Source organism: Dermochelys coriacea, chromosome 2 (genome assembly GCF_009764565.3).
Source record: "Dermochelys coriacea isolate rDerCor1 chromosome 2, rDerCor1.pri.v4, whole genome shotgun sequence".
NCBI lineage: Eukaryota > Metazoa > Chordata > Testudines > Dermochelyidae > Dermochelys > Dermochelys coriacea.
Window position 1 is genome coordinate 229,534,231 of NC_050069.1, and position 22,958 is coordinate 229,557,188.

The following is a 22,958-nucleotide window of genomic DNA, read 5'->3' on the forward strand; positions in this document are numbered from 1 at the left end:
TGGCTGGTGGCCATAGTTTGCCCACCCTGCCTTAAGTAGTAGTTGATTCAGTTTACCTATCTGTAAGGTTATATACCTGTGAAAGGTTAATATACGGTTGCCAGGCATCCAGTTTTCGACCAGAACACCTGCCAACGCATTGCCAACTAGGCCATTAAAAGACCGGTGGATGGCACAGTGGGGCCCCGGGGCTAAGAGAGGCTGCCTGCCTACCCTAGCTCCATGCGGCTCCCAAAAGCAGCCACCAGCTCCTTGCGGCCTTAGGTGCATGAGCAGCCAGGAGGCTCTGGGTGCTGCCCCGCCCCTAGTGCCAGTTCCACAGCTCCCATTGGCTGGGAACTGTGACCAAGGGGAGCTGCAGGGGCAGTGCAACATGTGGAGCCTCCTTGGCTGCCAATGCATCATAGGGCTGCAGAGACCTGGTGGCCACTTCCTGGGAACCCCAGCAAGTGCAGGGAGAGGGGAAAGCACCAAACAGGGACCCCACAGTCCTTCCTGCACCCCAAGCCTCTACCCCAGCCCAGAGTCCCGTGACACACCCCAAACCCCTCACCTCCAGCCCCACCCCAGAGCTCACCCCCCGCACACACACCCCCAACTCCCTGCCCCATTCTGCTGAAAGAGAGTGATGGGGGAGAGAGCACGCAAGGGAGAGAGGCGGGATGGAGCGAGCAGGGGCAGGGCCTCGGAGCAGGGGTGTTTGGTTTTGTCTGATTAGAAAGTTGGAAACCCTAGGTTAATACCCCACAGTGGTGTGGTGAAGCTCAATTTATTGTTCAAACTATGCTTAGATAAAAGTGCTATAAAATGCAGTGTATTATGTTATTACTTTTAGGAAGCAGTATTCAGTTTCAGTTCAGAACTACCTTTCCTAAATAGTAAGAGTCTGTGGAGTGTTCCTCTTCAAAATTTTTCTGAAGACCGTGTCTTCCAGAAACTTTTAACCGTGGTTCTGCAATACAACATACTTATTTCCCTTCAAGAGCCTTTTCTTCAATTGATTTTAAATCAATTTTCTGAGTTTGGTGCCATGTGGTAAAAGTTAATTGCTTGAAATTATTCAGCTCTCTGCAGTGCAGTCCATTTGTAGCCTAATAGTGAAGAAAACTTGATTAACAAAAACGAACAGAATGCATATCAAGTATTTAAGTATGGTATTGGGACTCCTGTCTTCTCTCTCCTCCTCTCTCTCTCTCCCTGGAAGATTTTTTGTTTAAAAACAAAACAAAACAAAAAAAACCCACAACCAAGAACCCATAGTAGCAGATACATGGAGACAATCCAGCTCAGATTTTGAGGCAAGAAAGAATTGTCAGGATAATCAATTCTAACCTCAGGTGTAACAACAAATTTCACTCAGTAATCCCTGCATGAACTTCTAGTTAAGATAGAACACATAGCTAGAGTTGGAATCCACAAGAGTCAAGGGAATCATGCCAGAGAAGAACTTCGTACCATGTTTTAGGGTCTGCTTTTCTGTAGTCAAGAGTTTTGCACCTTACAAGAGACAATGGTCAAGAAGCAGTGACACAGTGCTACTTTATAGTCTATTTTGAGGGCTTGGTTCTATCATCCTTTACCTCTATGTGAATCAGGAGTAATTCAGCTGATGTCAATGGAGTTAAACTAGTACAACGGATATTTTAGTCAGTGAGGAAAACTAGAGCAAAATATAGTACATTTTTCCTGACTACAGTCCAACTGTTAGATCTTTAATTTTATATATTTAGACATCAATAGCTAAATATTCAGAGCATTATTGACATTTTAAAATAATGCTTTCAGAGCACTATATGCTGTGTAAAAGTTATCCTTTCCATCTCTGTGTATTTTTAATATAATCAAAGAGGGTGCTAATCCATGCATCCATGTTCAGTAATTTACAGCTATCAATCTAAGCAACAAATAAATATAATCATGTTATAGATATGCTACTTCGGTTCTGGTCTAGCATGTTTAGCTATCTGTAACAAGTAAGGAATCAAATTTCCTATTTCTGTATTGCATCAAGAAAACGTTTGTAGCCACCTTTAATAATACATAAGAATAAGGCAAAATCCCACAAAAGCAACTTGAAACACTGGCCAAAAGTCATGTCCTTTTTTGTGCCCTGTAGAAATAAAATATATAGATAGAACTGTAACAAGACAGAGATTGTGAGAATATACAGGTAATTATCTTCAACTAGCACTATTGGCATCAGATGTTTGGAGCCACATAACAGATAAGCCTGAAAAAGCAATATGATGGTGAATTGGTTCTGATCCAGCACTTATACTATAAATAGCATAGGAAGATCCATCATGTGGGCTCTTATTTTGTCTATGTTTGTGTGAAAACAAAACTGTTCTGTTAAAGACTGTTCTGCTTCATTAACTGTAAATAAACCAGATTTTTCAGGACCCAACTTCTGGCTGTATTTCATTTGCTAATCTTTTATGCAGAAGTTATATCGCTTAAACAAAAGATACGTCCTTATTCATACATTTCTAAAGGCACATAAAACTTTACAAAAGTCTGACTTTCTGTACTTTGCTTTTTCAAAAAAAAGTGAGAATTCTACTGTTTTTCTTTGAATTGGACACTTAATAACATACAACAGTAATTATAGGTCTGTACAGAATTAGATATTTCCATCAAGTTTTGCCCTGTATAAATAGCAACCTGCAGTACTCTAATTTAACTACAAAGTTTTGTCTTCACTCTGACAAGAGAAGTGTTCTTAACTTGTATCCACTAACTTGAGTTAACCAACTTGAGGTAAAATCTGCGTGAAGACAAGGTGCTTTGTAGTTTTCATACAAGTTAATAAATCAGGTTAAAAACTAGGCTCCCCCCTTGTTTTTACTAGGATATTTCTTCAAGTTAGCTAGCTGGAGTTAAGAAATTTATTTATTTTTGTATTGGAGATAAGGCAGTAAGGAGACTCATGTATTGATGAAGGGATGCAAAAATCATGGCTTTTTGTTTGCTTTCAGCCAGAGAAATGCAATCCCTTTCATTTGCCAGGAAAAGTCCTGAAAATATGCAGTGCATCTTCCCAGAAATGATACAGCTGAATGCTGACATCATTTACCACCACTTCTGAAATAATTAAACACAATGAGAATAACAGCTTGTCTGTAAATGTCTGTTTTCTGGCTATTGTTTTTAAACTATGGTTTGTTTGTATTAGTTTATATCATCATCAAGTGTCCAAACTAGAAAAGTGTGTGTGGATTTTTCTAAGCTCCACCCACTAAAATGAGATGCCGTTCTGAGTAGATTTTCAAAGCACATGCTCTCTGGGCTCTACTGGCCTCCTTGGGCTTAGGTACCCCTCACTAAGGGCTTGTCTCCATTACCCGCAGGATCGCCGTGCAGCGATCTTTCCAGCAGGGGTCGATAAATCGTGTCTAGTGAAAATGTGATAAGTCGACCACTGAGCGCTCTCCCGTCGACTCTGGTACTCCACTGGAGCGAGAGGCGCAGGCAGAGTCAACGGGGCAGCGTCAGCTGTCGGCTCACCGCAGTGTAAACACTGCAGCGAGTAGATCTAAGTACGTTGACGTCAGCTATGTTATTCATGTACCTGAAGTTGTGTAATTTAGATTGATCCCACCCCTCAGTGTCAACCAGGACTAAGATTAGAACATAAGAAGGGCAGTACTGGGTCAGGTCAATGGCCAATCTTAATCCAGTATCCTGTCTTTTAGCAATGCCAGGTGCCTCAGAGAGAATGAGCGGAACAGGCAATAAGAGTGATCCATCCCCTGTCATCCATTCCCAGCTTCTGGCAGGCCGATGCTAGAGTCACCCAGAACATGGGGTTGCATCCCTGACCATCTTGGCTAATAGCCATGATTGATCTAGTCTCCATGAATTTATCTACTTCTTTTTTGAACCCTGTTATAGTTTTGGCCTTTACAACATCCCCTGGCAATGAGTTCCACAGGTTGACCATGCATTTTTGTGAAGTACTTCCTTTTCTTTTAAACCTGCTGCCTGTTAGGGGTCACCCAATATATTGTTTATTTGGTGCGAAGGAGTAAACAACACTTCCTTATTCACTTTCTCCACACCGTAGATGGTTTTATAGACCTCTATCATATCTCCTCTTAATAGTCTCTTTTCCAAGCTGAAAAGTCCCACTCTTTTTAATCTCTCCTCATATGGAAGCTGTTCCATACCCCTAATCCAGGCAGGGGTATGCAGAGGTCTTCCAATGGGTACATAAACTCATCCAGATATTTGCCTAGTTTTACAACAGGCTATATAAAAAGCACTAGCAAAGTCAGTACAAACTAAAATTTTATATAGACAATGACTTGTTTATATTGCTCTATATACGGTACACTGAAATGCAAGTACAATATTTATATTTATAATTATATGGTAAAAATGAGAAAGTAAGCAATTTTTCAGTAATAGTATGCTGTGATACTTTTGTATTTATGTCTGATTTTGTAAGCAAGTAGTTTTTAAAGTGAGGTGAAACTTAGGGTACACAAATCAGCCTTCTGAAAGGGGTACAGTAGTCTGGAAAGGTTGAGAACCGCTGCCCTAAATCATCTTTTCTAATTCTAATGCATCTTTTTTGAGATAGGGTGACCAGAATTGCATGCAGTATTCAAGCTGTGGGCATACTATGACTTTATATAGTAGCATTATGATATTTTCTGTCTTATTATCTATCCCTTTCCTAATGGTTCCTCACATGGTTAGCTTTTTAGACTACCAGTGCACATTGTGGATAATTCTGTAAAAATATCTGATCAATGACTCCAAGATCTTTCTTGAGTTTCTTTCCAAGAGCTAATTTAGACCCCATCATTTTGGATGTATAGTTGGGATTATGTTTTCTAATGTGCATTACTTTGCATTTATCACCATTGAATTTCATCTCCCATTTTGTTGCCCAGTCACCCAGTTTGGTGAGTTCCCTTTGTAATCAGCTTTGAGTTACCTTGAGTAATTTTGTATCTGCTGCAAATTTTGCCACCTCACTGTTTACCTCTTTTTCCAGATCATTGATAATTATGTTGAACAGCACTAGCCCCAGTTCAGATCCCTGGGGGGTATCAATATCTGTCTCTCCATTGTGAAAACTGACACCATTTATCCCATCCTTTGTTTCCTGTTTTATGCAGTTACTGTTCCATGAGAAGACCATCCCTCTTATCCCATGACTGCTTATTTTGCTTATGAGCCTTTGGTAAAGGACCTTGTGAAGGGCTTTCTGAAAATCCAAAAATTCTATACACACTGGAACACTCTTGTCCACATATTTGTCAACACCCCAAAAATTCTTGTAGATTTTTGTAAAGGAAAATCGTGTCTCACCAGCCATGTTGACTCTTCCCCCACAAATCAAGTAATTTGTGTCAGATAATTCTGTTCTTTACTATAGTTTCAGTCAGTCAATTTGCCTGGTAGTGAATTAGGCTTACTGGCCTGTAAGTGGCAGGATTACCAAGGGAGCCTGTTTTAAAAAAATTGGTGCCAATTAGCTATCCTCCAGTCATCTGGTACAGAAGCTGATTTAAGTGAAAGGTTACATACCACAAATAGTAGTTCTGTAGTTTCCTATTAGAGTTCCTTCAGAACTCTTGGCAGAAATACCATCTGGTCCTGGTGATTTATTACTGTTAAATTTATCTATGTGTTCCAAAACTTCCTCTAATGACACCTCAATCTGGGACAGTTCCTTACTTTTGTCACCCAAAAAGACTGGCTCAGGTTTGAAAATCTCCCTCACATCCTCAGCTGCGAAGACCAATGCAAAGAATTCATTTAGTTTCTCTGCAATAACCTTATCGTCCTTGAGTGCTCCTTTAGCATCTCGATCGTCCAGTGGACCCACGGATTGTTTAGAAGTCTTCCTGCTTCTGTTGTACTTCAGGTTTTTTTGCTACTAGTATTTCCCTCTTTTGCTAGTTGCTCTTCAAAATTCTCTTTTTGGCTTGCCTAATTATACTTTTAGACTTCACTTGCCAGAGTTTGTGGTCCTTTCTCTTTTAACTTCCAATTTTTAGAGGATGTCTTTTTGCCTTTAACTGCTTCTTTTACATTGTTGTTCAGCCAGGGTGGCACTTTTTTGGTCCTCTTACTATGTTTTTTAGTTTAGGGTATACATTTAATTTGAGCTGCATTGTGTTTTAAAAATGTTTCCATGCAGTTTGCAGGCATTTCACTTGTGACTGTACATTTTAATTTCAGCTTAACTAGTTTCCTCATTTTTGTACATGTACAGACTGTAGTAGGCAATTTGAGTTTGGCCTCTTTTTGACTAAGTAAAAAAAATAATGCAGTGGTAATCTCACAAATCCACCCATCTTTGGCACCAAATTGCTCTGTCATTCCATAAACTCTGAAGCTCATCATATGATTCTTCCTCTCCTTTCTTCCATGCTTGGATGAGGAGGGGAAATAGCAGGGAAAATAGTGTTGTACACTGACATTTAGGTATGATTGGCCTCCAAGTTAATACCCTTTGAGATGAATGGGGCAATTCACACTCCTCAGATCTGTTGTTTTAACCTATCTTCAAATTCAGGTAATCACTGCTGCAACAGTTACAGTCAGGTCATTTTTCCAAGCTTTTCTTTGCCACTCTAACAGCTAGAAACAGTTAAATTTTTTTTAAAAAAATGCTGAGTCACTGAAAAGGCATCATCTTGGGGGAGATAACAGTGCACCATACCACTGGGTAAGGGCTCAGTTCATATCCTGGGTGGGGGATGTGTGTACGTACACACACCCCTTGCATTCTGTAATTCAGTAATATTTCCAACCTTTTTTCCATTCATGGACACCTAAAAATTTTCTAATGGAGGTGTAGACCCCTTTGGAAATTTTAGACGTAGTCTGCCAACCCCTAGGGCCACTGTAGTAGTTTATTCAAGAGAAAATCCTTCCCCCACTTTCACAATTGTGGAGTTCCACATACAGTAGAACAGGGGTGTTTCCACTTCCCAAGAAGGGGCATGTGATGTTATGAGGGTAATATAATATCTCCTTGAAAGGTGACAGGGCCAGAAAGAGTTAATTAACTCACAGACTGACCCATGGCCAAACTTTAGAAACTGGTTAGGAAGAGATGTAAATGAATAGAGCTTTGAAATGCAGTCTGCATTGTTAGAGCTAGAAGGGTAGATGTTTGCTCAGGTCTTGTGATGTAAGCAAACAAGTCTTGTCTATTACTATAGTTTTGATTCACAGATCAAAAAGGATTAACATTTATGAACTCACTTGAGTGAAATAGTATTATTGTCTCTATGTCTCTGAAGGTTGTGGTAACCTGTATCTGAACTGTTTAATGGATAAATTATCCTGTGCTAATTGCCATGATGTTTAGGAGAAGGAAAGTTAAGCCTATTGTTTTCTCAGGCCACAATGCTGCTGGAAATGTAAAAACCCTGGGACATGATCCTTCTTCATCTCAGATCTGTTTTGGGTTTCAAGAAGGGGAACCTTGAGCCATAAGGATTGAGATCCTCAGTCACTGACTGGAGTCACCCTGAATATGGACATTAGACTATAACCTATGGACTATTTCTAAAAGACATTTGGCAACTACAAGCTCATCTCCGCTATGTATCTGAACTTTAAGAATTGAATTCAAGTCTGTATGTATCTTGATCTTTTAACCAACACTTTTCTTTTTGAATAAATTTTAGTTTCGTTGATAAGAATTGACTACAAGCATGTATTTTGTGTAAGATCCAAGTTATCATTTGACCTGGGTCTGGGGCTTGGTCCTTTGGGATCAGGAAAACCTTTTCTTTTATATGATGAAATAAGATTTTCAGAATTTATCATCATAGGTTTGACATGCGTGTCTGGATGGATGCCTGAGGCTAGGTACTTTAAGGGAACTGCATTATTTGGACTTCTGAGTAACCAGTGAGGTACTATAGAAGCTGTCTTCTGCTGGCTTGGTAAATCTAAGTATTGGAATATCCACCAGCTTTTGGGGTTTGTCCACCCTGTTCTGTTTGTAGTTCACGCTGATTGAGTGTCCTCAGCTGGCTCCCACTTCTGGGAGCCGTGCAGAGCTAGGGTAGGCAGGGAGCCTGCCTCAGCACCAGGTTCGCATTGTGCCGCTGACCAAAATTTTAACAGCCCAGTTGGCAGTGCTGAACAGAACTGCCAGGGTCCCTTTTTGACTGAGCATTCCAGTCAAAAACTAGATGCCTGGCAACCCTAGAGTCCAGGGAGGCAGTGGGGAACCAGAGGCAATGGGTGGAAAGGCCAGGGAAGGCAGTGGGGGGCCCAGAGGGATAGGGAGGGGACTCCAGAGAGGAAGTGGGCAGCCAGGCAGGATTGGAGGGATTGGGAGGGCAGTGGGGATTAGGGCCAAAATACAAGTTTGCCCGGGGCACCATTCTCCTTAAGACTGACCCTGGCACAGCTGGCCTTAAGGGTGAGTGACATGGGTTCCTGCCCAGTGTGCCATGGTCAGGGGGCACTGTGGTAAAGTGGGTGTTTCTAGAGGGTGCCTTTGCAGTCACCAGGAAGTTGACTGTGGCAGCGAGGGGGGTCCTACCATTGTGCCCCCCTCCCCAACAGCAGTTACCAATCACCTATGCTCTCATGCAGGGGGTTCAAGAGGCAAAGCAAAATGAGCTGCCACCATGAGGAACCTCTGTCCCTTCCACTCTTCAGAAGGGGAAGCAGGGCCACAGAAGCGGAGTCTGGAAAGGTGGCCGTGGAATAGCTCCTCTCCTGTTCCAACCTGGCAATACTTTATACTCCCCACATGGAGTTCCCCAGAGCCCATCCTAGTTATTCAGCCTGAGCCCTGGAGAGAAGATTTTCTCCTAGATTAAACAAAAAGTGAAATAACCACATTATTAAGAAAAAGCCAGAACAGCCTAGTGCTAAATTTGGAAAAGTTAAAAAGTATGACATTTACTTCTGTTGAAGAGTTTTGTATATGCATCTTAAAAACATGCTTGGATGTCTATAATGAACATTTTTAGTTTGGGTCTATTAAGCACATTCTGGGGTCTATCAAACATTTTGAGCATGAATGGTTTCAACATATTTTTCAGGTTGTGGCATTCAAAAGAGAAGGTTACTCACCCTATGCAGCAACGGAGGTTCTTCAAGAGGTGTCCCCCTATGGGTGCTCCACTGTAGGTTTGACAATGCCCCCCGAGACTGGAGTCAGAGATCATCAGCCGTGCCCATCAAACCACACATGCGCACCTCCCTATCTTGAGCTGTGAGCGGGATGTATACATGATGCTGCATGGTCCAACCATCCCTCTGTTCCTTCTCTGCAGCAGAGCTTACTGTCAGCTCCAAAGCAGAGGGGAGGAAGGCAGGTAGTGGAACACCCATAGAGGGGTGCACATCTCAAAGAACCTCAGTTACTGAACAGGGTGAGTAACCTTTTCTTCGAGTGATGTCCCTATGGGTGGTCCACTATAGGCAACTCAAAAGTGGAGCCCCTAATTGGAAAGCTGGTGCTTCAGAGTGGCATTTACTGCAGATGCTAGGACAGTATGTACCAGGAAAGTGTCTGCTGTGGCATCGTGAGTAATGGTGTAGCGATGGGCAAGTATTTGCTGATACCCATGTGGCCGCTTTGCAAATGTCAGCGAAGGGAACACTGAGAAAAGCAATGGAGGTAGAAAGTGAGCATGTGGAATGTGCTCTAATTACAGTAGGAAGTTGTTGATTGTGTAGCTGGTAGGACAGGTGTCTACATTGTGAGGTCCACTTTGAAAGGCACTGCTTAGAGACGGCTGCACCTTTGGATCTTTCAGTCATTGAAAAAAATAGACATGGTTATTTTCTAAAAGATTTAGTTCTGTACAGGTAGAAAATTAATCTAAGCTATGGAACAAACAGTAAAGGTAGAGTGAACAAAAAAGTGTGTGTTTTTCTTTAGATAGAGGAAAGAAAAAGCAGCAATACTACACTAAAACAGGTAAGTCACTATCTAGTAAGGTAAAGGGAGAAGCAGGCTCTGCTGCAGATTCCCTCTCAGACCAAAGGTGGTAAAGAAGGAACTTGTGGGCGGTCGGACTGAACAGCACTATATATACACATCCTGCTTAAAGCACAAAAACGGGAGGTGTGCATGTGCGGTCCAATAGGTACTGCTGATGAAGAGCTCCAATCCCAGGCACAGGGGGTGCTGCTGCACTTAGAACAGAGCACCCATCAGGACATTACTCAAAAAAAAAAAAAAAAAAAAAAAAAAAAGGACACGGAACTTTTATTTAGCCCAATTCATTCCTATTCATTTCCCCCCAACCTCCACCTATATGGGCATAATATTATCAGGCCACAAAGCTCTGTGTAATCAGTGCCAAACCCATACTGCCTTAAACTCTATTACAACTAGTGAACACAGGGAACCAAGAAATGCAAATAATTGTAATATAAACATACTTACAAGCAAGTTGCTGTCCTACCTTGCTGATTAGTAGTACAGCACAGTGCATTTGAGATTGGCTTTGAAGCACTTGCATCATTTCTTGAATAGTTATTGGCTTCCACACTGGACAAATTCCTGCATCTGTGCAAGATTGTGCACAAAATCCATTAAAAAGACCACAATGTCTTTGTATACAGTCCTGATCATTATTTTGCCGTGTCCCCAGCAAACTGAATCAGCAATATTCTGATTATGACGCATTTACCTTTTTGTGAGAAGATGGTGAAAGTTATTTAGTGCTGTCTCTTGTGGGTGAGAGCAGAAGTTTTGCTAACAGAACAGTGAGTTTCTGAACATGGACTATAGATTTCTTTGTAATCATGTTGAGCCTGGATGCAAAAGTTGCTGCAGCCACGTTTGGGACTACTTTAACACTTATATAACCACTTATTATCCTAGAGGTCTCAAAGTGCTTAAAAAATGAGATACTTAAACACAACCACTTCTGAGGTAGACAGTGAAAGCCAACCAGTGCACAGCACTCTTCATAGAGGTAGGAAAGGAATTTTTGCTCAAAAAACACTGTAGCAAAAACTAAGTGTTATGAAAGTTGCCATGAAACCTTCAATTTCCAGATAGAAGAGTCTAGCTCTTTGCTTTTAAAGGCTTCTTCTTAAGGACCCTCATACAGGTAACTGAATGAGAGTTTAATCTACTTTGAAAGAAGGGGTTGGATTGACCCTGTTGAGATTTGAGTCTAGTTGTAGAGAGTCTAGCCTAAATATTCAAATTCTAAGCTATCATTTCCAGGGATAAATATTAATACTTCCAGTTTGTGTCTACTGAATTAAGACAAAAACGTATAAAAGTCTCTCCCTAAAAGAGAGGCTTCTGCTTAAATCAGGATTATTGATCTATTAGTTTATAAATTAAGATTTTATACATGGTACCAAGGGACAATAGGGAGTTGTTCAGTGTGGATGTACATATGGTTTGCTCGCAAGAAAAGAACTATAACTCAATTATGCTAGGCTCAGGTGCTTTTGATTTAACTGAACAGAACAAAACAAAACCTAACATAACCCAAACTTATAGTGCACAGACAGGAATACAGACAGGACTTGACTGCTGGTGCTTTGAGTCAGTAATAGAGTATCAGCATTGCAGTTCTGATTCATTTTAGAATCAGGTGACTCCCACTCTAGTTCTTATTGCAGTCCTCAGACTAGAGCACTTTTATACTGTAATCACCACACTTAGCATGTCCTGCTTTTAAAGGCTGTCCTTGCATACTTGAAAATGTAACACCTTAGAATCAATAAATCAAAGAAAATAAAGGATCCTAACCCCACTGAGGCTTCTAATCCATTTACTATTTCACATTGACTACCTAAACACCCAAAAAACATGAGGCAGGCCCCCAAAACAAGAGATTTAAAAAAATACGTTTTGGGTTTGGGGAAAGTGGTTTGCAATTCTTGGTTTAGAGTTTTAGGATTCATGTTTTAAAGTTTCTCTGTAATCACGAAGGCTGAAATTTTTTTTTTTTTTTTTTTTTTTTAAAAGGACAGCTGAGATTCTTATGTAGTCATGTGACTTCAGGAGCTGGGGATTTAAGAAAAACAAAATACTGCAAGACTCAAGATAAAAGATACAAGTTGACACCACTATCTTTATAGTGCATATCAACAGTAGGGACCATTGCAAACTAGAAAAACATCAAGGAAAACCACCATAAAAAACTGCATTCTGTTGCCCAACAGCATTTCATTTTCCTCTCCCAATACTGTTTATATCACATCCAATATTCAAAACCGTAGGGCAAGGACCTCGGCAGTACTGTGGGGAAGGATGACTATAAGCAATGGTCTGACACTCGATGGAGACAATATTAGATTCAAACTCTGCTGAATATCACTCTTGGTGGGCCCATGTGATTGGCTGAGCTGCCACAAGGCTTTTGAGTTTCTCAAATGATTAAAAGTGCTACAAAAGGCAGACCACAAGATACAAAATTCACCTTGTACTGGGAGAAGTGATAGCGAATGGGCACTAATAGCTTGGTCACTTTTCAAAAGTAAATTTTAATGTGAAGCTGAAACGGATTGCAAAAACAAAATGACTTGCCCCCTCAGAATACAAGCTAGCTCTTGAATCCCTACCTTAAAGAAGCACTCCTTTGAACCATCCCAGCGATCTACCATATATCATCTCACCCAACCTCCCTTCTTGTTGGTCCCCAACATCTAATGGTGGCTATGTTGCTTCCTGTGCTCCAAGTCTTTTCAGTCCTCTCTGGGTTCTCGCCTCTTTGCTCTACCAAAATCTTCTTCACTAGAGACCTCCTTTTGGCTATGTCTAAGGGTCTCTTACTCTACTTAATCTCCTTCATCTTTCAGCTGCTACCAGACTTTTTGATTGAACCAACCACTTCTTCCTGAAGATCTGCAACTCCGTTTCTCCTACTAACTCACTGATCGGTCCCTCATCATTACAGCTGATCAGAACAAAACAAAAAAAGGCAGAACCCCCCCCCCCCAAGTGGTTAATGAAAAAGCCTTTTCTGGAAAGAAAAAAAAAAAGGAGCACTGTAAGCTGGTCAAAAGCAAGCAAAAATTGTTCATGGGAAATTTCTAAAAGTTTCTCGGCAAAACTTGTCACTGAAATTTCAAAACGGGGGAAAATTTTGTATAATTTTCAACCAGATCATCTTCCATTGGCTCCCCTTTCTGCATCCTTCTGTGTTCTCCTTCTCTCTCTGTTCTGGGACACCTCATCAGCTCCCACAGTTTCAGCTACCCTCCCCTTTCTCTGTTCAGCCTCCCAGCTTTGAGTCTTCCTCTGACAGCTCTTCCTGATGGCCCACTCCCATCTCAAATGCAACAATGTTGAAATCTGACCGTCTCACTTTTCCTTCAAAACCCTTTCCCATGTCTTCCTCCTCTGTCATTGCTGATAGCTCCCCATTATTCTGTCACCTAGGCTCAGAAAGTCAGTGTCTTCTTTGCCCCCCTTCTCCCCACATTTAGGCTCCTTCTAAGTCCCATCACTTCATCCTTCATAAAATCCCTAAAATCCTTCCATTTCTTGATGTGATAAAATCCTAGTTCATGCCTCTCAAGTTAGTCACTTGATCTTGAGCACTGCAGCCTCCTCTCCTCTGCCTTCCCGCCTCATCCTCTTTCCTCTCTTAGCCTAGCCAAAAGGCAGATGTTTCCGAAATCTGTAGAAGAGGGAGGCAATCCTGTGGCCCTCTCTTGTGTGTTGTTTCAAGTGATCTGCTGATTTACTGCATTGGGTTACATTTGGTTCACCTTTCTAAGGTTTTCTTCATAAGAGCTAGAGACTATCTTTTTTTAAAAATAAACAAAAAAAACCCTTTAGATTCTGAAACACAATTACATAGCACCTGAAAAACAATCCACATTTATGTGGTAATTTACAAGATCATGTAATCACATTGTGAAGAGAACACCGTCAGAAGATAAAACCTTCCAGTCTGGGTCTCTGACAAGGTGCACCATAACTGGAATTGTTAAACATTTCTTCGGTTAGTTTTACCATGTTATACAGCCATTAGTTGCAGTATCTGTTCGTTCTGGAATTAATTTTCTGGACTGTCTTATCACTATTTGAAATAAGTCTCTAGGCAATTATTGATATTCTACTCACATGACTGCTCTGCTGAATCTCTGATTACCTCACACATCCCATCATGGCTGAGTAATATCTTAGATAGCTACAGCTGTGCCAGCCAACACAACAAGTTTCTCGGTTCCCTAGAGCCCAGCTTTTCAAATCAGCTAGTGATAAACAGCACCACTCCCACCACAATTAAGTTGATGCATTTTTCAAGGGATTTTTTTTTTTGCGGTCACTAAATTCAAATGCTCTTGCGATATGTAGTTCCAAGTTCATCCAGAGCTTGCTACAAAATTGTGCTTTGTGATAGACAATACAAAAAAAATCCCCTTATTTGCAGCATCAATACATGGAAACAGCTCAGAAGAAACTGCTATGTTCTCACACCTGCTTATAAATACTTCTACTGAATTGTCAGTTCTCATTATTAAAAAAAAAGATTCTCAGTAATAGTAAAGTGGCTCATGATCTCCTGCTTTTATTTCATACACTCCTGCCCTGTCTCGTTACTTTTAATGTGACCAAAGCTCCCTTAAGATGATTGTAGCTCCTTACAACCTTTTCAGATGGAAGTAAAGGTGCTGGTAGTAAAAATGGAAATTGTCTCCTATTTTTTTTTCAGTGGAACAGAAGCAAAGCTATCCTCAGTGAAGATGACAACCCTCTGTTCTCCATATATAGCATAGACAAGATGTTAAGAAAACGGGGAGGGTGTGGGTGTGTGTGTGTGTGTAGTGGACTGGGCAGAGGAAAAGAAAAGGTGGGGGAAGCGGAGAGGGATACCTAAGACAGATGGAAAACTGAAGGAGAGCTCAAGTTAAAATATGAAGGGGCAGTAGACTGGGCATGGAGAGGCTGAGAATATGGGGAAGGAGGATGATGAAGAGGGAGATAATGACATTTTCTCCTCTGGGGTTTAGGAGAGAAGAAATTGAGTTCCCCACCTAGCAACCAGGGAGATGTCTGCATGTGCATTTAAGATTGGATTTTCACACTGGAATGACCACACACAAAACTGGAGGTAGAGGCTTCCCCAATTGGTTCAAGAAAGTCAGAAGGCAAACACCTCAAAACGCACTTTCAAAATTTTTGCCCTCTGAGTCTCAATTTTTGAATGGGTGGCAACACTACTTTTCTTTAGACAATACAAATTGTGGTTTACTGTCAGTTGCTAATTATTCCTGAATGTAATGAGACTAAAGTTTTGCTTTGATGCTAGATTCAGCCAATAAGCTGACTACCATCCTAGCAAATATATAAATATATTTGCCATTGGGAACATAGGTCAGGGTTTGCATAGTTCTTGTTACATTTCCTTTTATTCATTAGAAATGCAGACACAGCCCTCTACACCTGTTTTTCTCAGTTACATTCTTGTGTTTGCATAAAGCATTCAGATATGGCCAGTGTTTCTCTTGTATTGCAATAATTCTCATTGTAAGTTTGCACTATGCCTTATGTACAATTTATTATACTGGCTGAAGCACGAATACAGATCCTGTAGCTGACTGCTAACTAGACCTGACACCTGCACTGCTTGTTTCAGATATGCCAAAGGAGTTGACATTTTGCTTTATGTGAAAATAAAAAGATGTGGAAATGGTTGTTTCAGATTTTACTTGAGAATCAGCTTTTCCCATTTTTCTTTGGTTTATCTGAAAGAGTGGCAAGCACAGATGTTGGGTTGTATCTGAATTAACAGTCAGCTGAGGGGAAGCTGAAGTAACAAATGAGAGAAACATACTGAAATAGGATATATTGAAATAGGATATAATGAGATAAACAGAATAGGATAGTGTAGTTTAGCAGTGGGTAAGGCTGTTCATCAGAACTGAGCCTAAATATGACATGAAGTTGGTTTATTTTTCTGAAGTTTTCGGGACTCTCAGAAGGCAAACCCAGGAGAGGTGGGGCAAAAGTAATTTAAATCTCTGTTGTTACTGGGCTCTGGACCACTCTGAAAGCCAGTATAGGGGGGATCTGCTCTAATCTCGGGGGTTGGACTAGATGACCTCCTGAGGTCCCTTCCAACCCTGATATTCTATGAATGCAATCTCTGGCAACCTTCCCTCCTACTTTCAGTGGCTTGCTCCATAACCCAGCCCTCCAGCCATTCCCACTTTGTGACTGTTCCCAGCATGCTCTTACACTAGGGGGAAAAATCCTATGCTCTCATCTCATGTTAACTAACACGTAGCAAAATCCTAGTGAAGACAAGGAAGTTTGGAGTTTTTAAACACACTAGCAGATCAAAGTAAACACTATGGGGAAAATCTAGGGAAAGCCTTTTTTCCTAATGAAGACAAGGCCTAGTGGAATCCAATAGACGTGGAAGGATGTGTACTGTAGAAATTCCACAGACCCAGACCACCATGGATGAAGTGAATGCAAGACTAATTTTATTTCCTATTTCCCCAGATTCTTAATGCAGTATACAAATAGCCTAAAAGATCAGCAGCATGGCTGTGTCTGGCCAAGGTCAGCTGGCTCAGTCTGCAGGGCTATAAAATTGCAGTGTAGACATTCAGGCTTGGGCTGGGGCCCAGATTCTGAGACTCCTATGGGGGAGGGTCTCAAAGCTTGGGCTCTAGCCCATTACTGAATGTCTATACTGCAATTTTTAGCCCCATGAGGCCAACTCAGTTGACCTGGGCTCTGAGACATAATGCCACAGGTTTTGTTTTGTTTTTTAAAATCACAGTGTTATACATACCCTCCTCTCCTTGGACTATACCTAGGAGTAGTTACTAAGCATTCTCAACTACAACCACTACATATATGAGCTCTATGCTACCCCTGCACTGCAGAAATTGTCAGGGGCTGCTCTGTTCCTTTATAATCCCTATACACAGCTGGAGCTGTATGAAGGGACCATAATGCAGGCTGCTATCTGACTCAATCCCAGTACTGTACTTATTCCTCACCAAAAGTGCTGCCATTGTCAAACTGATTACAGTACATCTATGATACAACCACTGAAACAGATAGGTTCATGCTTTCCATGAACACACTGTTTCACCATACCTGAAAACTAAAATGAATCTACTGCAATGTGTTTTATAAAAGGCAATAAGGACTGTCACAGCAAATTGAGCATGATTAATTTTAAATTGCTTTTTAGAAGCCTGTGCAGGATTTGAACTTATTTTGTGTACACTATAATGCTGACAGGGTCTACTGTGAGAGGCATGATCAGACAAGAGTATTTGTATATGAATCACAACTTGGTCAGACTTCTCTGAGGTGTCAGTAAAAGCCCAATATTTGGTGAGGTTACCAGGGAGCTTATGTTAGTATGATACTGGCTCAGACAGCTCCCAAAGGAACTACAGCCACATTTTCAGAGTGTGTGCACCCATTTTTTCCTCTGGCCAGACTGAGACATTATCTGATTTTCAGACTGTTGAGGTGCTGTAGTATCAAGTTGCAAGACTTCAGCACCTCTGAAAAAAAAAAAAAAATCAGGCAAAGTGTTGCATACAAAATGAGTAAAGAGAAAAATTTGACTATAGGAAACTGGGAAATATTTAAATTTTAAGAAATATGAGAGAATTAATTGAATACAATTATTCTTTAGTGGCATGCTTCAGAAACTTGCTTTGCGTAAGGATGAGCCAGCTACCCCCCCACTCCACATTTAGAGAAATCATTTAAACAAAACAGGAGTAATTGGGTAAAAGTATATGCTCTGTGTTATACAGGAGGTCAGATGATTTTTATAGTTTATTTTTTTAAGGCCAGAAGAAACTTTTTTCAAGAAATAAAATAGAATAGAGTTAATAAAACAGAAAGAGGACCAAAAAATGTGACCATTGCTAAAACACCAAAGTAAAGAGAAACTGTTAGAGACAAAAAGGCATTGATTAAAAATTGGAAGTCATAGCTGAGTGAGGAAAATAGAAAGGAGCAGAAACTCTGCCAAGTCAAGTATAAGGCAGGCCAAGAAAGTTTGATGAGCAACCAACTAAAGAAAAAAAATTGTTAGTTTTTGGTAAGTACATCACAAGCAGGCAGTCTGCAAACAGTCAGTGGGGCCACTGGACAATCGAGGCACTAAGGGAGCAGTCATGGAAGACAAAACTGTTGTGGAGAAGCTAACTGAATTCTTTGCATTGTCTTCGCTGGAGAGGATATAGGGGCAATCTCCACATCTGAGCCATTCCTTTTAGGTGACAAATCTGAGAAACTGTCTCAGACTGACATGTCAGTAGAGGAGGTTTTGGAACAAATTGATACATTAATCAGTAATAAGTGACCAGAATCAGATGGTATTCTCCCCCTCCCGACCCAAGTTTGGAAGGAACTCCAATATGAAATTGCAGAACTATTAGCTGTGGTAGGTACTAATCACTTAAATTAAATTAGCAGTGTAGTGCTCATTTTTAAAAAAGGCTCCTGTGGCTTATTGTCCTGTAATTGCCAGGATTGCCTAACTTTAGGACCAGGCAAATAGATTAAAACTATAGTAAAGAACAGAATTATCAGACAGATGAACATTATGTTGGGGGAAGATCAACATGACTTTTGTAAAGAGAAATCATGCCTCACTAATCTATTAGAATTCTTTGAGATGTTCACATGTTCACTGACAAAGCGTGATCCAGTCCATATAATGTACTTGGATGTTCAGAAAGCCTTTGACAAGGTCCCTTACAAAATTCTCTTAAGCAAACTAAGTGATCATGGGAGAAGAGGGAAGGTCCTTTCATGCATTGGTAGTTTAACTGGTTAAAAGATAGGAAACAAAGGGTAGGAATAAATGGTCTGTTTTAAACAATAAAGAGAAGTAAATAGTGGTGTCCCCCAAGGATCTGTTTGGAACCTGTGCTTTTCAACATTCATAAATGATCTAGAAAAGCAGGTGAACAGTGAGGTAGCAAAATTTGCAGAAGATACAAAATTGCTCAAGAAAGTGTGAAGAGTTACAAAGGGATCTCGCCAAACTGAGTGACTGGGTAACAAAATGGTAGATGGAATTCAATGTTGATAAGTGAAAAGTGTTTTCCAATGGACATTATCATCCCAATTATACATACAATATGATGGGGTCTAAATTAGCGGTTATCACTCAAGGAAGATCTTGGAGTCTTTGTGGATAGTTCTCTGAAAACATCTGCTTAATGTGCAGCAACAGTCCAAAAAAGCTAACAGAATGCTAGAAACCATTAGGAGAGGGATTGACAATAAAACAGAAAATATCATAATACTACTATGTAAATCCTTGGTATATCCACACCTTGACTACTGCATGCAGTTTTGCTCGACCCATCTCAAAAAGGATACATTAGAATGGAAAAGAGAATGGCAACTAAAATTAGCGGTATGAAACAGATTAGATTAAAAGAATGGAACTATTCAAGTTAGAAAAAAAGAACTAAGAGGGGATATGTTAGAGGTCTCTAACATTATTAATGGTGTGGAGAAAGTGAATAGGGAAGTGTTATTTACTCCTTCACCTAAACATAAGAACCAGAGTTCATCCAATGAAATTAATAGGCAGCAGGTTTAAACAAACAAAAGAAAGTACTTCACACAACACCTATGGAACTCATTGCCTGGGGATGTTGTCAAGGCTAAAAGTATAACTGGGTTCATGGCTTCAATGTCTATTAGCCAAGAGGTAATGGACACAATCCCATGCTCCCGGTGTCCCTAAACCTCCAACTGTCGGAAGCTAGGACTGGACAATAGGGGAAGGATCACTCAAAATTGCCATGATTTATTCATGCTATTCAAGCATCTGGCCTCTCCAGTGGGTTAGATGGACCTGTAGCTCACGAAAGCTTATGCTCTAATAAATTTGTTAGTCTCTAAGGTGCCACAAGTACTCCTTTTTTTTTGCAATCCAGTATGGTCATTCTTCTGTAGTTTCCCCCCCCCCCCAATAAGTGTTGCATATGCTTTTGGTACAAACTAGGTAGGGGTCAAGTTTGTTTTAAACTGCTGTATGTGGTCTTTATTCAGTTTGATTTCCTTATTGAATTTAGGACACTTTAGGAGAGCCCTCCTGTGGCAAAACTTGTAAAGTTTCCGGGTTGTATTCAAAGACAAGGCAACCCACTTGTTCTGTATCTGCTTGTTTGTTCAAAAGGTAGTAAGCAATTATTTATTGTATCTACAGGCCCAGAGGTGTTCATGGTATTTAAAGGCAAATAAAATTCTACTGTATTCCTGGCCCTCACAATCTAATTTAGACAATGCACAAGCATAGTAGGGGGAGAGGAATGGATAATAAAGTCATATGATTAGAGTGTGGGCCAAAGTTATCTGCTGGTGTAAAATGCATAGCTTCATTAGCGTCAAGGGAACTGTGTCAGATTACACTAGAAGAGAATTTGGTCCTATGTATTGTTGAGGTTTGACAGTTTTCTTAGCATATCTAAACACATGCATGCACACAGAGAAAAGATACATGGATCAGGGAGGCTATACAGGCATAAAGGGCATCGTGAAATGAGGCTGGGGAGACCGAGTAGGACAGGATGACTGCCGGCCTGATTCCCTGTTGCATTGCACCTTGGGTTGACATTTACACTAGTACAAAGTATGTGTAAAATGCTACTGTTCCAATCCAATAGCTTTTTCACCCAGTTTATTTGGGTATAAGTGACAGTACAAGTTACAGAGCAACACACAATCATACCTGCAGGCTTGTTTTAAAACAGTGTAACTTCACTGGAGTTACCTTGATTTGCTCCAGTGCAACTGAGAGCAGAGCAAGACCCCAAAGTGTTCCATGAAATATGAAGAGTTAGCAGAGCAGGGCGAAGCTTTTAGCATCAGTATCATTCTTATTAATAATTTCCCCATGAATGGAAGCGTAGATGAGTTAATTCTCAACCAAAGCCAAAAGAGCCAATCTAAATATTTCACAAGTAAAAAAACCCCTGAGGAATTCTACCATATAAAGATTACAGGCCCAATTAATCCATTTAACTAAATAAAGTTGCATCATGCATATACTTAGCCCCTATATCTATGAAATGGAAAAGGATTACTATTAATATGGTCAAGTTCAACAAATGTAATTAGCTCTAACTGCCAACTTAGCCATCCTCCTAATGATTTGTGATTAAGTTAAATCATGTTAAATGATTAAGTTAAATAAGCAACTCACCAGCTCACACACCTCCTTGTAGCTGGGGATGACATTACATCTTTTCCTTTGGCAGCACCTGCTGACAGCTACTCTGGTCCTGCTTCTTCCTGGGATCCAACTGGAGGGCTGTCACATGGAATTAGGCTAGGCAGAAGTCAAAAAATGAAGGAAAAATATCTTAACAATAAAATGGACTATTTTTATGTTTTTTACAGCTGTGGAGGTAGGATTGAGGTTAATGTTACGGTAGTACTGACAGCAGGGCTTCAGGGGGCTCCCTGTGTTGCCCAGCTGCCCCAGACACAGGGCACAATGTGTGGGGGAGTCCACAGTCATCCTGGTGGAGCAGAAACCACCCCCCCAGCCAGGACTGTAAGGAAGACAACAAGCCCTTGGCACAGGGGAGATCATGCTACTGCTGATCCATTCCTGCCTAGAGAGAGAGAGCCATTCAGCAGGGGACGACCTCCCATGTGGTCAGGGGCTCACCATCCTCACAGTGCTGGCTGGGGGTCTGCCCTGCCACAATGGCCATTGCCTCCCTCTGCAGATTGTGCCTGTGAGGGATCAGGTGTCCCCTGTCCCTAAGACAGCACAGGGAGTCCTCTGCAACGCTGCTGTCACAGACCTGAACACTCCTTCCCTCCCACGGCAACAGGGCTACAGAGGGCTCCCTGTGCTGCCCAGGGCTGGTGATGCCTGATCCCTGCAGTCACGCTGTTACCAACGGATTTTTTTAAGACCAATTTTAGTGTGTTAGGTGAAATTGACATTACCAACAGGTCATTGATTAAAATCGAATCCTTCCAAGCCGACTTAATCTCTCCCCCTTTCTGGGGTAAGCCAATAGTTCAACAAATTAACAGTTTGTTGACCTTGCATTGGGCCTTGAGTCCAGTTCCAAACTCACTCATCTTTACCCTGGCTCTCAGGGATTTAAATAGGCCTTACCCCTTGCCAGGGGATTTCCATACCCTCTTCCTCAGAGGGCAGATGGGGGAGCCTAAGCTTTCCCTCTCTACATGGTTCTGGTGCAGGGACCCTTAATAAGCAGCCAACACCCAACTACACAGACCCCTTTCTGCATCCTTGCTTCCTACCTTGCTGTGTCTTGAGCCTTTGCCACAGCCACTTTCCAGGCTCACAGCATATCAGCCCCGCTACTGCCAAGCCTCCTCCCCAGGTTCACTGTCACCACCAAGCTTCTCAGCACATTTGGTCACCTAGCTAGTTCTGCTGCAGGACAGTCACTGACTCAGCAGGAGCCTTCCTGCTCCTTGCAGACACCTCCATAAAGAATACAGAGCAGATTTACTTCCTCCAGCTTTCCTTCCCAACTGCCTTAGGCTCCCTGATGCAGGCCTATCTTCCTTCAGAGAAACGCTGTCTGCCAGTAGTCCAACTCAACTCCCTGGCTCCAGCCAGGTTTCTCTCACAAAGAATTAGCAAACTACTGTCCTTCCTGGCCACTCCCCAGCTGAGCCAGATTCAGCTCTTTTAAGTCCTCCCTACAGGCTTGACACCTAGGGCAGGAGTAGCAGGGCAAGGCTGATTGAGGCCCCAGGCTCTCATTAACCCCTACTGACCCAGTCTGCGGTTGGTACACTCTACCTCTAACAGCTAAATTTTTTCAATTTTTTATACACAAAAATTTTTGGACTGGGTTTTTATTACTTAACAATTGAGAACCCATTTTTAAATCTTCTAGCTGTAATGTTAACCAGGGTTTCTTTCTTAAAGAATCTATTATCAGAAGTTTTGAATAACTTGTACCTGTATGCAAAATGTTATTTGAATAACCTGTATCTATTAATTTCCTGGGATAGCTCAACTTCATCTGTTGAA

General features: G+C 41.2%; 1 long non-coding RNA gene across 3 annotated transcripts; it reads right to left on the minus strand.

The window, feature by feature from the left end:
• Positions 1-663: 663 nt before the first annotated feature.
• LOC119851830 lies at positions 664-22,589 on the minus strand. 3 transcript variants are annotated; one of them, XR_005291417.2, is made up of 4 exons: positions 22,214-22,589; positions 21,132-21,257; positions 10,410-10,513; positions 664-1,091 (listed from the first exon to the last, which is right to left on the minus strand). It is a non-coding gene; the product is annotated as an uncharacterized LOC119851830 (long non-coding RNA). The 3 variants fall into 3 exon arrangements; XR_006279423.1 differs by lacking the exon at positions 664-1,091 and adding an exon at positions 8,620-8,801; XR_005291418.2 differs by lacking the exon at positions 10,410-10,513.
• Between the last annotated feature and the right edge of the window lie 369 nt (positions 22,590-22,958).